The sequence below is a fragment of the Cheilinus undulatus genome, linkage group 6 (assembly GCF_018320785.1).
Source record: "Cheilinus undulatus linkage group 6, ASM1832078v1, whole genome shotgun sequence".
In the NCBI taxonomy this organism is placed as follows: Eukaryota; Metazoa; Chordata; class Actinopteri; order Labriformes; family Labridae; genus Cheilinus; species Cheilinus undulatus.
This window is the reverse complement of record NC_054870.1, coordinates 52,550,544-52,568,444: the sequence shown is the minus strand read 5'-3', so window position 1 is coordinate 52,568,444 and position 17,901 is coordinate 52,550,544. Positions and strand designations below refer to the sequence as shown.

General features: G+C 39.6%; 1 protein-coding gene across 1 annotated transcript in view; it reads left to right on the top strand.

The window, feature by feature from the left end:
* The window catches only part of ptk7b (protein tyrosine kinase 7b), a 168,809-nt gene that overhangs the window by 90,767 nt on the left and 60,141 nt on the right, over positions 1–17,901 (top strand). The gene's annotated exons all lie outside the window — the stretch shown is intronic.

Here is a 17,901-nt window from a genome sequence, read left to right as displayed (position 1 = left end):
TTACAGCTGATATGAGCCAATATAGGCTGATTTTTACAGCTGATATGAGCCAATACAGGCTGATTTTTACAGTAGATATGAGCCAATATAGGCAGATTTTTACAGCTGATATGAGCCAATATAGGCTGATTTTTACAGTAGATATGAGCCAATATAGGCTGATTTTTACAGCTGATATGAGCCAATATAGGCTGATTTTTACAGTAGATATGAGCCAATATAGGCTGATTTTTACAGCTGATATGAGCCAATATAGGCTGATTTTTACAGCTAATATGAGCCAATATAGGCTGATTTTTAAAGCTGATATGAGCCAATATAGGCTGATTTTTACAGTAGATATGAGCCAATGTAGGCTGATTTTTTACAGTAGATATGAGCCAATGCAGGCTGATATTTTACAGTAGATATGAGCCAATGTAGGCTGATATTTTACAGTAGATATGAGTCAATGTAGGCTGATTTTTACAGTAGATATGAGCCAATGTAGGCTGATTTTTACAGTAGATATGAGCCAATGTAGGCTGATATTTTACAGTAGATATGAGCCAATATAGGCTGATTTTTTACAGTAGATATGAGCCAATATAGGCTAATTTTTACAGTAGATATGAGCCAATGTAGGCTGATTTTTACAGCTGATATGAGCCAATATAGGCTGATTTTTACAGCTGATATGAGCCAATATAGGCTGATTTTTACAGCTGATATGAGCCAATATAGGCTGATTTTTACAGTAGATATGAGCCAATGTAGGCTGATTTTTACAGTAGATATGAGCCAATGTAGGCTGATTTTTACAGTAGATATGAGCCAATGTAGGCTGATATTTTACAGTAGATATGAGCCAATATAGGCTGATTTTTTACAGTAGATATGAGCCAATGTAGGCTGATTTTTACAGTAGATATGAGCCAATATAGGCTGATTTTTTACAGTAGATATGAGCCAATATAGGCTGATTTTTACAGTAGATATGAGCCAATGTAGGCTGATATTTTACAGTAGATATGAGCCAATGTAGGCTGATTTTTACAGCTGATTTGAGCCAATATAGGCTGATTTTTACAGCTGATATGAGCCAATATAGGCTGATTTTTACAGCTAATATGAGCCAATATAGGCTGATTTTTACAGCTAATATGAGCCAATGTAGGCTGATTTTTACAGCTAATATGAGCCAATATAGGCTGATTTTTACAGCTAATATGAGCCAATGTAGGCTGATTTTTACAGCTAATATGAGCCAATATAGGCTGATTTTTACAGTAGATATGAGCCAATGTAGGCTGATTTTTTACAGTAGATATGAGCCAATGCAGGCTGATATTTTACAGTAGATATGAGCCAATATAGGCTGATTTTTTACAGTAGATATGAGCCAATGTAGGCTAATTTTTACAGTAGATATGAGCCAATGTAGGCTGATTTTTACAGCTGATATGAGCCAATATAGGCTGATTTTTACAGCTGATATGAGCCAATATAGGCTGATTTTTACAGCTGATATGAGCCAATATAGGCTGATTTTTACAGTAGATATGAGCCAATGTAGGCTGATTTTTACAGTAGATATGAGCCAATGTAGGCTGATATTTTACAGTAGATATGAGCCAATATAGGCTGATTTTTTACAGTAGATATGAGCCAATGTAGGCTGATTTTTACAGTAGATATGAGCCAATATAGGCTGATTTTTTACAGTAGATATGAGCCAATATAGGCTGATTTTTACAGTAGATATGAGCCAATGTAGGCTGATATTTTACAGCTGATTTGAGCCAATATAGGCTGATTTTTACAGCTGATATGAGCCAATATAGGCTGATTTTTACAGTAGATATGAGCCAATGTAGGCTGATTTTTAAAGTAGATATGAGCCAATGTAGGCTGATTTTTACAGTAGATATGAGCCAATATAGGCTGATTTTTAAAGTAGATATGAGCCAATGTAGGCTGATTTTTACAGTAGATATGAGCCAATATAGGCTGATTTTTTACTGTAGATATGAGCCAATGTAGGCTGATTTTTACAGTAGATATGAGCCAATGTAGGCTGATATTTTACAGTAGATATGAGCCAGTATAGGCTGATTTTTACAGTAGATATGAGCCAATATAGGCTGATTTTTACAGCTGATATGAGCCAATGTAGGCTGATTTTTACAGTAGATATGAGCCAATGTAGGCTGATTTTTACAGTAGATATGAGCCAATGTAGGCTGATATTTTACAGTAGATATGAGCCAATATAGGCTGATTTTTTACAGTAGATATGAGCCAATGTAGGCTGATATTTTACAGTAGATATGAGCCAATATAGGCTGATTTTTTACAGTAGATATGAGCCAATGTAGGCTGATTTTTAAAGTAGATATGAGCCAATGTAGGCTGATTTTTACAGCTAATATGAGCCAATGTAGGCTGATTTTTAAAGCTAATATGAGCCAATATAGGCTGATTTTTACAGTAGATATGAGCCAATGTAGGCTGATTTTTACAGTAGATATGAGCCAATGTAGGCTGATATTTTACAGTAGATATGAGCCAATGTAGGCTGATTTTTACAGTAGATATGAGCCAATATATTCTGATTTTTACAGTAGATATGAGCCAATGTAGGCTGATTTTTACAGCTAATATGAGCCAATGTAGGCTGATTTTTACAGCTAATATGAGCCAATGTAGGCTGATTTTTACAGTAGATATGAGCCAATGTAGGCTGATTTTTACAGTAGATATGAGCCAATATAGGCTGATTTTTACAGTAGATATGAGCCAATATAGGCTGATTTTTACAGTAGATATGAGCCAATATAGGCTGATTTTTACAGCTGATTTGAGCCAATATAGGCTGATTTTTACAGCTGATTTGAGCCAATATAGGCTGATTTTTACAGCTGATTTGAGCCAATATAGGCTGATTTTTACAGTAGATATGAGCCAATGTAGGCTGATTTTTACAGCTAATATGAGCCAGTGTAGGCTGATTTTTACAGCTAATATGAGCCAATGTAGGCTGATTTTTACAGTAGATATGAGCCAATATAGGCTGATTTTTACAGTAGATATGAGCCAATATAGGCTGATTTTTACAGCTGATTTGAGCCAATATAGGCTGATTTTTACAGTAGATATGAGCCAATATAGGCTGATTTTTACAGCTGATTTGAGCCAATATAGGCTGATTTTTACAGTAGATATGAGCCAATGTAGGCTGATTTTTACAGCTAATATGAGCCAGTGTAGGCTGATTTTTACAGCTAATATGAGCCAATGTAGGCTGATTTTTACAGCTAATATGAGACAATATAGGCTGATTTTTACAGTAGATATGAGCCAATGTAGGCTGATTTTTACAGACAGTATTTACTGCTTATGAAGGATATTCACCTGATCTTTAGGCTGATATTTATAGCTGGTAAAGGCCAATATAACAGCTGATAGAAGCCTTAATTTACAGCTGATGCATGCCTAATTTAATAGGCCAATATCCACAGCTCATGTAAGCCTATATAGGCTGATAATTACAGACACTAGATAGCAATGGTTACAGCTAGAAAAGGCTGATATTTACAACCATTATAAGGTGATATTCGTAAAAGAAAAATTAATGATATTAACAACCAATAATAGCTGATATTTACAGCCAAAATACGCTGGTATTTAAAGCTAAAATAGACTAATATTAACAGCTGATAATGGCCAATATTCACGGCTAATAAAAGCTAATATGTACAGCCAATGTAGGCCTGTATTTTAGACTAGTTAAGACAAATCTTCTTCTGATATAAGCTGGTATTTAAAGTACATAAAGGCCAGTATTTTTTAGCCAATAACGGCTAATACTTTGCTGATATAGGAAAAGTTTTACAGCTAAACTAGTACCAATATGCACAGCCATTATACGGTGGCATTTACAGCTTATATATGCAGACGTTTTACAGCTGATAAAAGCTTGAATTTACAGCCAAAAAATACTGATATCTACAGCCAAAAAAGACTGATATTTGAGGCCAAAAAGACTGATATTTAAGGCCAAAAAGACTGATATTTAAGGCCAAAAAGACTGATATTTGAGGCCAAAAAGACTGATATTTAAGGCCAAAAAGACTGATATTTACAGCCAAAAAGACTGATATTTACAGCCAAAAAGACTGATATTAACAGCCAAAAAGACTGATATTTAAAGCCAAAAAGACTGATATTTACAGCCAAAAAGACTGATATTTACAGCCAAAAAGACTGATATTTACAGCCAAAAAGACTGATATTTACAGCCAAAAAAGACTGATATTAACAGCCAAAAAGACTGATATTAACAGCCAAAAAGACTGATATTTAAGGCCAAAAAAGACTGATATTAACAGCCAAAAAGACTGATATTTATAGCCAAAAAGACTGATATTTAAGGCCAAAAAGACTGATATTTAAGGCCAAAAAGACTGATATTTACAGCCAAAAAGACTGATATTTACAGCCAAAAAAGACTGATATTAACAGCCAAAAAGACTGATATTAACAGCCAAAAAGACTGATATTTAAGGCCAAAAAAGACTGATATTAACAGCCAAAAAGACTGATATTTATAGCCAAAAAGACTGATATTAACAGCCAAAAAAGACTGATATTAACAGCCAAAAAGACTGATATTTACAGCCAAAAAGACTGATATTAACAGCTGACATAAGCTGTTATTCACCACCAATATAGGCCGTTATTAACAGCTAAAATAAACCAATGATAATGGCTGATATAGGCTGTTATGTACTGCCGATATTGGCCAGTATTGAGATTTAAAATGAGCTGATATTTACGACTGATTTATGTCAAAATTTACAGCTTATATCTGCTGAAATCTACAGCTGACGTAGGCCGATATTTTCATTCTTCCAGGTCATTTTTTTTAAATATTCATCAACAGTACATTGTTAGAGGCCGCTCTAATAACATTACTCACCTTTTGATTTTCTGTAGCTGGTGATCAGTGTGGGAACGTTTGCTGTGGATTAGATTAGATTAGATTATTACAACCATCATCTCTGAGTGCAGGATGATTTTAGCAGTGAGGAGCTGCAGAAAAACGTTGAAATGATGGCATAGTTCTTTACATGAGTTATTGCACTTTAATCAGTGCGTTTGCAGGAGGAATCTACTAGTGGATGTCTCTCCTGTGCACACGGATTATATACTGATTAAATATGAATCCAAGCGAAGAAGAGAAAACATGGTAGGCGGTTATACTTGGGTGCCCAAGTACAGTCTATGTGTGAATAGCTTTTCAGTTCCAGTAGCCACTCACGCCAGATAGACGGCTTCACATATCCATGGTATGACATATATTTCACATCCACTGGGGTAATACTCCATAGGCAGTGTTTTGGAAGGACACAACCTTTCAAAAAAAAACCTGGCAGGTGGTTGGACAATTCATGTCCCAATTATTCTTTGTAATATAATCAATACTAACAGAAAGTTGCACATCTTCACTTTTTAGAAGCTAGAATCCACTAATCATACATTTCTAAATAACAGATGGCTAAGTTCAGTCACTGTGTGATCATTTATAAATCATTGTAGTTTTCTGTTCACTATCCATTGGAAAGCTTCAGGAAGTTTGAGGAGGAAAAGCTGCAGAGAGATGCTCTGATCTCTTGTCCTCCATTGTCTCCACTGATAAAGAGAAAACCCGCAGCTCCCTGGCTCCAATACGATCAATATACATTACTGTGAAAGGCTTCCAGCAGATTGACTAATGCAGCCGGATGAGCAGCATCAAATATTAATAGTTCTGGAGAATTAAAAATAGTTTTCCTGGATTGTGATGGGGAAAAGTTGGAGCAGAAAAAGTGGGTTAAAGATGGAGGAAGGAGAAAATATCTGCACAGCAGGATTCTCCTCCTCGACTCGCTGCACCGTTGACCCCATTAGGCCCGACTCGGCTGTCAGCGCTGACACGTTCAAGTCGTCTTTAAGTCGAGTCGACAGGCAGGAGCCACAATAATGGTCTCATCAGCAGCACACGCTCGCTGACTGATGGCACATACACCAGCAGGTAGGCAGGCAGAGGGGGAATATATTTATTTTATTTATCTGCAGATCAGCACACGGAGGAGAGAAGGCTCTCAAACTGGAGTCAAAGAAAGACGGGAAGAGCTGCAACGATCGGCACGAGGAAAATAAATCTGCAAATATTTCAAAGAATCGGCTCATTATTTCACCATTTCATGCTACTTTTCACCCAATTAAGCTGCCTTTGCCATTAAAAAACACATTTTTCCTACTTTTTTTGCCCATTTTTGCAACTTCTTTTTGCCACTCTTGTTTCCTATTTTTGCCACTTTTCGCCCATTTAAGCTACCTTTTGCCATTAAGTACCCCTTTTTCACAATTTTTGCCCACTTTTTCATATTTTTACCCTTTTTCACCTATTTTTCACTTTCACTTTTAGCCCATTAAGCTACCTTTTGCTATCAAATACCACTTGTTTCCTATTTTTTCCCTATTTTGCCACTCTTGACTGCTTTTGGCAGATTTTAGTCACTTTTCTCTCATTTTTTCCCATGTTTTTGCCACTTTTGGACCATTTTTGTCCCTTTTCACCATTTTAACCACTTTTTGCTCATTTAAGCTACCTTTTGCCATTAAATACCACTTGTTTCCTAATTTTTGCAACTTCTTTTAGCCACTGTTATCACATTTTTTCCCTTTTTCACATTTTTTTGCCCATTTAAGCCTCCTTTTTGCCATTAAATACCACTTGTTTCCTCTTTTTTGCCATCCTTAACCAGTCCTGACTGCTTTTTGCCCATTTAATTACTTTTCTCTCATTTTTTGCCACTTTTGGACCATTTTTGCCCCTTTTAACTTATATTATTGCTACTTCTAGCTGTTTTTGCCACTTTTCACTACTTAGATTGTGACTTTTGCAAAGGTATTTTTCAACTATTTGGCTCTTTGGTGGAGCAGGGTTGAGTAACACTGATCTACACCCTTATCTCATCAGTAATCTTAGAGCTGATAGAAGAGTGTGACTGCAGCAGACCATCACTCTCTGTGTTCTCTCTGACACGTCTGCAGGCAACCATGCATGACCACACACAGAGACAGCAGCACCCACAGATATCTGCACCCCACAGCCCCACCGTGTGAGATTTACCAGGCAGTGTGTCAGTGGAGCGTGTCGGAGCGAGACAGCTGCTTGGGATGTTTTTTTTTTTTTTTTTTTCTGAGTGACTCTCCAGCAGAGCGAGGAGTCAGAGAGTCGCAGCGATGATGCTGACGAAGCGTGAGACAGATCGGAGGGTTCAGCAGAATGCCAAACACAAATACACACAGGGCGTTTTAGAGTGGTGTTGGATTTTCAGTGACCAGCATTGATATTAGAGAGTAAAATAGTTAAGTAGTAGGGTTACCAGACTTTTAAACTTATATAACAGCTAATGTTGTCTGCTTTAGTGTGTCTGCAACAAAAATATTTCTATAGATGTCTAAAATTAAAGGCAAACTCAAGCAGTCTCAGTTGAAGAGTACAAATCAGTGTTACTCAGCCCTGCTCAGAGAGACAAATTGTTGAAAAATACATCTGCTAGAGCCACAATCTAAGAGGTGAAAAGTGTTACAATATGAAAAATAGGTAAAAAAATAAAAATAATTTAAAGGGGGTAAAATGGTCATAAAGCAGAAAAAAGGTAACCTTGCAAAGCAGATGGATTCTCCCGTTTCCTTGTTTTTCACTGGTGAATCCATCTTGCAAAGCCCCCATCTGAAGCGTTTGGGCCCGGTTAGAAAGCGACAGGACCAATCAGCGACGAGGGGCAGTACTTTCAGGCACGGCAGAGTTGTGACGGAAACAAGCAGCAGCAAGAGCTGGTGCAGTTCTGGAGGAAGAGATTAGCGTGGATGCTGCTAAAGCGCCAGTTTTATCAGAACTTGACGACATTTCTTTGTTAAAAGCAGAACAAATAACAGCAGGGAGTTGTTTTCTTTTCATAACAACAAAAGTCGAGTACTTACATGTCTGCAGTCACCATGTCTCGCATTATTCCTCACTAGCTGCACACACGCGGCTCGACAGCAGCTACGTCACGTGTTTTTTTGCTCTGACTGGCCCATAGAGATGTGACAGAACTTTCACCCAATCACACTCCGAGTTTTTTTCAAATCTTCTGCCTTTTCTCAAACATTTCCTATTGAAGCTTTACCAGATGGATGTGTGAAACACATCCATCTGGCGTGTCAGGTTAGAAAAAAAGGTGAAAAGGGGCAAAATGGAGGAGGAAACGTTGCAAAAATGTTCAGAAAGTGGCCAAATTTGGGTGAGAAGTGACAAAAAAAAAAGTGGTAAAAACATGACAAAAGATGAGTGGAACGTGACGAAAATAGGCAATAGGCAGGTTAAACAGGTGAAAAGTGGCAAAAATGGGGGGAAAAATGCAAATAGGAAAAAGCAGGATAAAATAGTCAAAAAAATGGGCAAAAGGTGGCAAAAAGAAGTGACAAAAGTGGGTTTAAAGCAGTAAAAATGCACTAAAAATGGCATAAAATTGCAAAAAAGGACAATGGAAATAAAGACAAATTTAAAAATTGTCAATTAAAGCCAACTGTATAAGTGTGGGAAACAAACTGATTAATGTGACTTGCAATGGAGGATTCCAGAGGTCAGAGTTTCCCTTATTTAAGGTTTTCTGGGGGAATAATATTTCAAATGAAGACGTAAAAGAGCCACACGTGGCTCTAGAGCCACGCGTTGAGCATCACTGGTGTAAATATTGCCATTGCTATTCAGACGGTCTGCAGGAATTGTGCATTGTGACTCCATCATAGCTTGTTTTAATTTCCACATGCATGTTAACAACAATTGGTCCGGTCATTCTCTGACCAAGAACGAGCATTACAGCTCCAAGTTTTGCATGATTGACTTTCCTGATGGCAGACATGGAATCTGTACAATCTATTCGCTTACTCCACCGCATCAGTCTTATAAATTAGATGTTTTTAAAGCTTTGGTACCGCACTGAGGAATCCAAAATGATGACGGCTTTAAACTTTTCAGACTGTATCCTCCATAGTTTTGTGTGTTTTGGTGGCATAAATCAGATCTGACAGTCTGACTTCCCCTCCTGACAGCGAGGTCTTTCCCTCCATCTCTCCCTCTCCCTGTTTGACATCCATCTTTGCAGGAATGCTGATTTTGTGAGTTTAGTGTTGGAGCTGAGCAGCAGGAATCTGCAGCGCTGGCTGAATTTCTGGAAGTCAAAATCTGATCTGTTTTTCTCCTCTGTCCTGACGATGATGGCGTCTCCCTCAATGAGCTCATTACCTCTTCCTGCAGGGGTGAAGATGATTCATTCAGTCTAAACTCTGATTTTTCTGCAGCGATGACTCTTCAGCTGCTGAAACGGGGCTTTCAGAGAGAGAGGAGTTTCATCAGCGCTCCTCTCCTCGCCCTCTGCACGCTGAAAAATTGATGCCATGTTTGTGTGTCTGACCTGCTGACTTCCATTATCTAAATAAGACATTTCTTCCTGCTTCAGCTTCACGCTCGCTCTCTCTGTGAACTCTCAGAGCTGTGAATAATTGATCCGATCACATCGTGTCTGTGGCGTTTCCTGTTTGAAGTGGCTCTGTTTGTCGTCTGTGAAAAAAAAAGGGCTGCTGGAGCAGATTCCCGTAGTTTTAACTGGGTTATGTAGATTCAGTGAGAAAGGAGGAAAATGGAGAGATCATGGATGGGGGGTTTCATTAGAAGTGACAGAGATGACTTCTGATGGTGTTACGTCTTCGATATGACGTTTTAAAAGTGATGCAATCTCTGCTGATTTCATGATGCTGTTACAGTCTCAGAAAAATATAAAACTGGAGCATTAGAGTGAAATAAATCTGTCAATATTTACAGTGCAGATGGGGCACAGGGGATTGGTGTATTACAACGGCTCAGTTTGTCCATTTTCACTTTTGGCTGACCGCCGAGGTCAGTCCTACACACGGGTCTGTATGGGACTGACTGACTCTACTTTCAGAGCCATACGTACACAGTTGTGCTATGGGTGGGGTTTATTTGTACTGAAAGCCCTCTAATGGCGGCCTCCACTGCTGTAAAGACCTCAGATATAGCCTTAGCATTGCTTCTGTTTTACCAGAACTTGACAGAACCCCCTTTACTGTATGAAATAAAGACTTAAAACAACCCTATAAGCTTTTCATGTCGGGAAAGACGTTTTCACTCTTCTGTGATAGTAGGGAAAGGGTGATTGCTTTCATGCAATGGCTGCTAGTGGAGCGATTAGCCCAGAGTTAGCCACAGCTGCACTTTTGTCTGAACTGGACATTTCTTTATTAAAACAAGCACAGCGCGCAACGCTGAAAGCTTCCTGTGATGCAAAAGATGTTTTCACTCTTCTACCGGTCTGCTTTGGCATGGGTTTCACGATCATTATGGTTGGTTTGTCAGGTGTACCCAGGGCCCACCGCCATGGTAGCTGTTAGCTCGCATGTAGCCAGTGCTTAATAAGTTTATTAGACCACCTGTCATAAAAACGAGAAAACATAAATATTTTAGAAATCTTTGGAAAAAAAATTGTTTAAAACTAAAAATGTTATTGTTATTAATTTTGCTAAATAAACTGAAACAACTAAATAGTCCTTTTTCACACATAATAACCAAAAACTTCATGTTTTGTATGACCTCCTTTGGCCTTGATAACAGCTTGCATTCTTGCTGCCATTGTTTTTATGGACTTTTACTCAGTCTCTTTTGTTATTGAGTTCCAAATAGTTTCTAGCTGTTCCCACAGACTTGCTTTAGATCAAACTTTTGTGCCATCAATCTTTGAATCTACTAAATCCCAAATTTGTTCAATAGGATTCAAATCTGGACTTTGACTTGGCCAGTCCATCAGTTCCAGTACTCCAGAGTCCTTTTTCTTGGTCAAATAGTCTCTGCACAGCTCTGAAGTATGCTTGGGGTCATTGTCTTGTTGGTATATGAACCCACGACCAATCAGATTCAGTCCAGAAGGGATTCCATGATGCACTAAGATGTTGTGGTAGACATTCTTGTTCATGATGCCGTCCATTTTCACTCATTTGTCCACGCCGTATCCACAAATGGAACCCCATACCATAATGGAATCTCCACCGTGTTTCACTGTGGGTGCATCTGGCATCAAAACCTTCTCCAGCTTTTCTGCAGACATAAACACGACCATGCTGACCCAAGAGTTCAAACTTGGACTGGTCCGTCCAGAGTACCTTCTTCCAGTCATAAACAGTCCAGTGTTTGTGCTCCCTGGCAAATCTGAGGCCTTTCTGGATGTTTGCTGGCCTCAATAATGGCTTCTTAGCAGCTGTTCTTCCCTTTAAGCCTTGTTCCATCAGTCGTCTGCTTATGGTCATTCTGGAGACTTCCTCAGACTCTGATCTAGAAGCATTCATCTCTGCCTGAAGATCAGCAGTGCTCTTCCTTCTGTCTCTAGTCCTTCAAATCTTGAGGTGTCTGACATCTGCTTCAGTTAACTTTGGTTTCCTGCCTCTTCCTTGGCGCATTTTGTAAGTACCAGTCTGGGCAGCTGACTCCAAAGCAGACTTGACCACACTGTGAGAACACTTTATGTCTTTCCCTATCTGTCTCAGAGACCATCCAGCACCATGAAGTGCTTTAATGCGGACTCTTTCATTTTCAGTCAGCTCTCCACGTTTTACCATTTTGAACAGGAATGAGGAATTTCAAACTGAATTCTCCCAAATTTGAGCCGGCTCACTGGGCTTCTCTGAGAAGTCAGAAATGAATCAAGCAACCACTGAAACTCATTTTTCTGTTCAGGAATGACAGCAAATAACTATAATTTGACATATTAATCAAGAAATATTAATGTGCTTTACTATTTTTTCAGTTTTTTTGTAAATCAGTAAATTTGAAAATTCATGGATAACAATAATAATTCTATTTTAGCATTAAAAGTATCATTTGGGTTAAAGAGCTTCTACATATTGGTGTATTAACCATTGCAGAAACATAAAAAAATGATTTTGGTAATTACCAATGCTGTTAATTTAGGGCAGCTGTGGCATAGACCTTACTTTGGGTGGTGGTCTAATAAATTTGTTAAGCACTGTAGCTGTAGGAAAGCAGCAGTTTAATCAGAACTGGATCACTTTTCTTTTTAGAACAAGTTTAGAGTCAAACCGAAAGCTTGTCTTGCCAGAGAAGACGTTTTTATACGTCTCCTGATCGGCCTTGGTATCAATTGTAGATGAAGCTCTGACATTAACCATCTGAGGCAGCAGTAACCTGCACCAGAGTAGCCCGTCATGAATGTGACAGACGGAACAGTCTTCCAATCACCTTCTGGAGATTTCTGAAAAGTCCTGCCCTTCTCAAACGTTTTCTATGGGAGCTTTCCCAGATGAATGTCAAATGCATTTGTGTAATGGTTATGAGAAGATCTGGCGTGTCAGGTTACCTGTTTCCTGCCGACAGGGTTTTATTTTTTTCAACTTAAAGGGTCCTTCAATTCTCAACCCACAGAGACAGCACAATTACACACCCCACAAAAAAATCCCCGCCAGAACACACAATTCAGTCTGGAATTCAAAGTCATCCTAGATAGCTGCGGTCAGCCTCATACTAGGTTTTAACCTCGTCTTGTTTATATTTTGCTGATTACTTCTCCCTCTCCTGTTGAGTTGTGGTAATAACCAAATTTTCCCCGATGGGGGGTCAATAAACGTTTATCTGATCTTATCTGATACTTCAGGCGTCAACACTGACCCCTATGGGTCACCACTGGGTCAGTGTAAAACAGTGTAATGGTTAAGGCTGAGTTAAATCTGGTAGGATTGAGATGAGCAACAGGAGAATAAAATCTTTGTCTTCAGAACAATGTGCTGTTCTATGAAAGCAGAGTCTGATCCGTGGTTCTGCTGTCGTGTCGGGTTGATCGTCCTGTCAGCTCGCCGTTGTGCTTCACTAACCTCCTGCTCAGTATTTTTAACAACGTGGCGTGTCAGAAACAGTTTGTGATTTCTGACATGAGTCTGTAGAGCGTGACGCGGAGACGTCCAAACACAGAGGTCAGATCTAACAGGACAGCAGAGACGAGAAACAGAGCAGGAAATAAAAGGAAAAACAGATCCGAGTCTATTTGACTGATCTCAGTCTGCTCTGGTGGACTCGTTTCTGACCTGAGCTGACTCAATCAGCGTGATAAAGGAGTTAGTGCTGAGTCTATTATCCCTTTACTCTATCATCATTCAATTCAACCAGGACAGCTGAGTCTCATTATTTCCCTCTCATGTCGTGGAAACTAAAAAATTTGCTTTAATCCTGAATTATTTAATCACAAGTCCAAACTGTGAGCAAACTCTGTTTACCAAAGATCATTCCTATGCCCTTTCCAAGGTTTCCCATGGTGAGTCTACCCTGGATGTTTACGGCATCAGTTATGGAGAAAATAAGGACAAAGGAGGACTCCCTGCTGTCTGTACTTCCTGTCCACACCGCTGACCCCTCGTAGAGTTAGAACGTCTCTGTTTGACTCTGAATCTGATCTAAATCCACTCTCTCTGCAGCAGAGCCTTCTTAGCGCTGACGCTGACATGCACCCGGGCTCATTTGATTCAATCTCTGCTGTTATTGTGTCAGATAATTACACCCTAGAGAGGGAGGGGGGGTCTTATTCTGAGGGTCTCATTATAACAAACCTCAGCCAGATCTCCATCAGCTTCTCAGAGAGCGTTCTCATTGGTTTATCATCAGGAAACATTGGCATGGCAACTGGCAGCAAGCTCCGTCTCTGCTTCTTCAAACAGCAGGAACGTCCTTCGTTGGAATCCCTCATTTCTGAAGGATCAGCTCCGCTAACAGAAACCTGAGGTGGATTTTATCAGAAATTTCATCACAGGAAACTTCATCTGCTTGGCATGATGAGACTCATCTCTCCAACGTGCCATGATGTGTGGCACACTCATCCTCACGCACACTTTAATCTTTTATTCCCCCCATGGTGCTGAGTAAGAGACGAGTTTTCTGCTCTATTTAACCCCAACTTAGAGAACACGACAGGGCAGAGACTCGGACCACAGCGGGGAAAATGGAGTCAGTCTGCGTCGTATGATTCAATACAAGATCCCAGCACATGAGAGACTGACAGAGAGGAAACTGAAATCAGAAAATTTGCCAAAATATGAACAAATGCAAGAGTCTTAGCATGACAGAATACCCAGATGTTGCACTGATGCAGAAACAATCTATAGTAGGCATCAGACATGCAAAGTGCCAACAAATGAGAGGATGAAACACCAGACAGAAAAAGCATGGGAGACATGAGAGGTTTGTTGATGAATTTTATTTAGATTATTCAGCAGTCAAAAATGGAGAAATGCTCACAAGGTTCAGTCAAACAAAGATGCAATTAATATCTTGTTTATGCAGCACATTCCTAGAGGTTTATATACATTTTTTGTCATTTTAATGCCATATGTGAAAAGTTTGCTGTCTGATAGCTCAGACTGAAACAGGCTGACTGACAGGAACGGCCAAAAGTGCCAAATGTCCTGATTTAGTTGAAGAGGACTAAACACAATGGCAGTTTTAGTCTTGGTCTCTATTTGAATATTAGAAAAGCACTCAGAGAGTGCAGACCTCTGCCATTAGCCCTATCTCCTAATAGTACAGAATCCTCTAAAAAAAATCCTGGATCCGTCCCCATGTGCCCCCCACCACGGCATTCACCGATTACTCCCTTCCCGGTGGGGTGGAAACATGGTGAGGCAAAGCATTGGCTTCACTACGGGTGGACCGTCATGGTGGAAGCATTGCCTGCTGGTGCCAACAGATGCACTGACAGTCTCACCCATGGTCTCACTGGACGACTGGAAGTCATGGCAGAGGGTGAATATTCCTCTGTTTCTCCTAGCATTGTATTCTCGCTACAGTTCGCTGTCTTTCTCTCTGTTACGCTCCATCTCATCTCCTCGACCAGGCGTGTGTCTTTCAAACTCTACAAACTCCAAAACTTTTAATAGAAACACACCCAAAAATGCTGCTGGGATTGAAGTTACTCATGGCCGCCATCTCCTGGTGTAAAGTGGTAACAGCGCAGACCTCTGCCATTAGCCCTATCTCCCCATAGTAAAGAATCCTTTAAAAAATTCCTGAATCCAGACTGTGTTCCGGATCAGTCCCAGAATCTAATCAGTTCTTCCTTATGCAATTTCTGACATTTCCTGAGAATTTCATCAAAATCCATCCATAAATTTTTGAGTTATGTTGCTAACAAAGAACAAATGAACAAACCCAGTTGATCACATAACCTCCTTGGCGGAGGTAAAAATGTATCTAGCTGCAATTATTGTTGCTCATATTGCAAATTTGATATCAATTGCCTTATTGAATGGAGGTTACTGTTTTTATGTCACTTATTTTAGTTAAGAAAAACGTACATAAAACATGAAAATAACCCTTTTTGTAAACCATTTTATAAAAAAACTGACACTTAAATGTTTGCAAAATGTGCTTAAAATCTCTGCTGCAAACAATGAATGTATTAAACTTGTATTTTGACAAATTTCAAATTATAGCAATATTGCAACATCTGCGATTTGTAAATTGCGATTTAATCTCTTTTGCGATTAATTGCCCAGCCCTAACCAAAAGTCTGATTTCCGTCCAGCCTTTCTCTGAGTGTTGGGAACTGCAGATCTTTCTAGCTAAGAGTTCTTCTATTGTGCCACAGCTCTTCATTTTACCGTTCTGCCTTTTTCTGTCTTTAAAACAGCAATGAAAATTAAAAAAACAGGGATGCTAGCTTCATGAGGGAGAAAAGCTGATAAAACTTCACTGCTAGCCTCTTAGCTCTTGGCTAATTTGCTGCCATTCATTCTTTTTAGCAGCAGAATCGCTGCACATAGCACATAGCATGGTGTGAGACCCTTAACACCAATCAATCAGCCAATCAGAATGATGTTAGGACTGCTGTCAGAATAAGAGGAGGGACGGTGAGTTCTGATATCAGGTCATCCCTGAAGACAGATTGTTAAAGCAGAGCATGGACACTAAGGTGCAGTCATCTGGGGACCAGAATGTCCTTACTCAACCCTGAACAGGCCAGGAGTACTGACTCCAGCTTCATTATATTTACAGTGAAACCATTAAATACGGCTAAATTTACTCTCTTTACACACTGGTTAAACGTCTCACTGATAAATGTTCAGAAAAATCCAAATGGGTCACTTTTAATCCACTCTGATCCCAATAATGAACTGTTCTCCTAACATGATTGGCTCTTCAGTGTCTTTGCTCCAGCTGCTCCGTCTTCAGTGAACCCAGTGACAGACGCCCTCATCTGATCAGAGTTATCACAGCTGAAGTCAGGCTGTTATCAGAGACAACGGTCCACTGCTACAGTCGATGGAGCACACCTACACCTGCGTGCCTGCGTGTCTCTGTGCTTCTTTAAACAGCCGTCTTTCACTAATATTAAATCAAGCATAGCGTTGAAGATGAGCCAGAGTCAATCCTCCCTCACCTCCACCGCTCCGTCCTCCGCTCCATCAGGCTCACCTTTGTGTGTGCTGCAGGTGTTTCCAGCTGACAGACACGGAGAGCAACACAGCGAGGCAGAAATGCTTCATCAGAGAGGAAGATGGGAGGGCATAAACACCTCAGGGTTCTTAAATGAAAATCATAACCGTTCGAGGAAAAATCAATCAGCATTGATACCTGTTTGATACCACAGAATTACAAACAGAAGTCTCAGTCATTTACTACTGAGTATTATAAGAAATGCAGGAAAACTCCCACACACACTTCAACAGGCACAAAAACACCAAACTTCAACAGGTGGGAGTATCTGGAGAGGTTTAGTTTATGCATTAGGACAGGTCTGTTTTCAGACTTGACGCAGTTGTTTCAGATTGGAGTTTGAAAGATGACAGACATGGAATCTGGACAAGGCCTTTTCATTCCTGGTTTAGTTTGACAAATTAACCATTAAGGCTGTTGAATAAAATGTCAATATTTAAAAATGTATTAATATTCAAAAGCTGAAGTTACTGTTCAAATGTGTTTTTTAAATGTTTTTGATGTTAACAATCATTCTCTCCCCTCTCTCGCCTCTACTTCACCCATATGTAGGTGTAAGAACCAAATGTTTCATCACATGACGAACAATAAAGTTTTCACACCAAAACACAGAGGCGCTGCAATGGCCGCCACTGGGGATGTTTATCGCCAAGGTGGTGCACATGTTGGTGTTGATTTGGCAAGTGAGGCTTCGCTACATCAAGAGATGCTGATGTACGAGAGTAAAACCACGATGCCCACCGACAGTAACCCGCTGTTGTGGTGGAAAACATTCAGTCCAGGTATCCTCTCCTGTCTCAGCTGGCATGCCGTTACCTGTGCATCTGGGAACCTCCGCTAGGGCAGAGAGGGTTTTCTCCACAGCTAGAACGATAGTGAGTGAAAACGCTCTGTTCTCACCTCATGTTTTTAGGTAAAAACATGTAGGGACAAGATAGTACCAACATTTTTAAAAATGTTTTGTTCATTATAAACATGATGTCATCACCACCGTAAGCAGCGCAATTTAATTTATTTTTGTTTGACATTTAATTTTAACCCGTTTGTTCCAAAGTTGGCCTTTAGAACCAGAATACCTGTTAAAGGCCTCTAAATGGTGCAGCTGGCTGTGTTTGCAATAAAAAAGTACATAAAAAGGAACATTAACTACTTTTGCTTTTAGCTCATTATTTCTTCATTGCAATCTGTAATGTAACATTAGAGGGTCCTCTAGTGGACAAATGTGTAACTACACGGTGATTAAAGCAACTGAACGTTTAACATATCGATAAAAAATGTGCATAAATATTCAAATATTATTCAAAATCTGTAAAAAA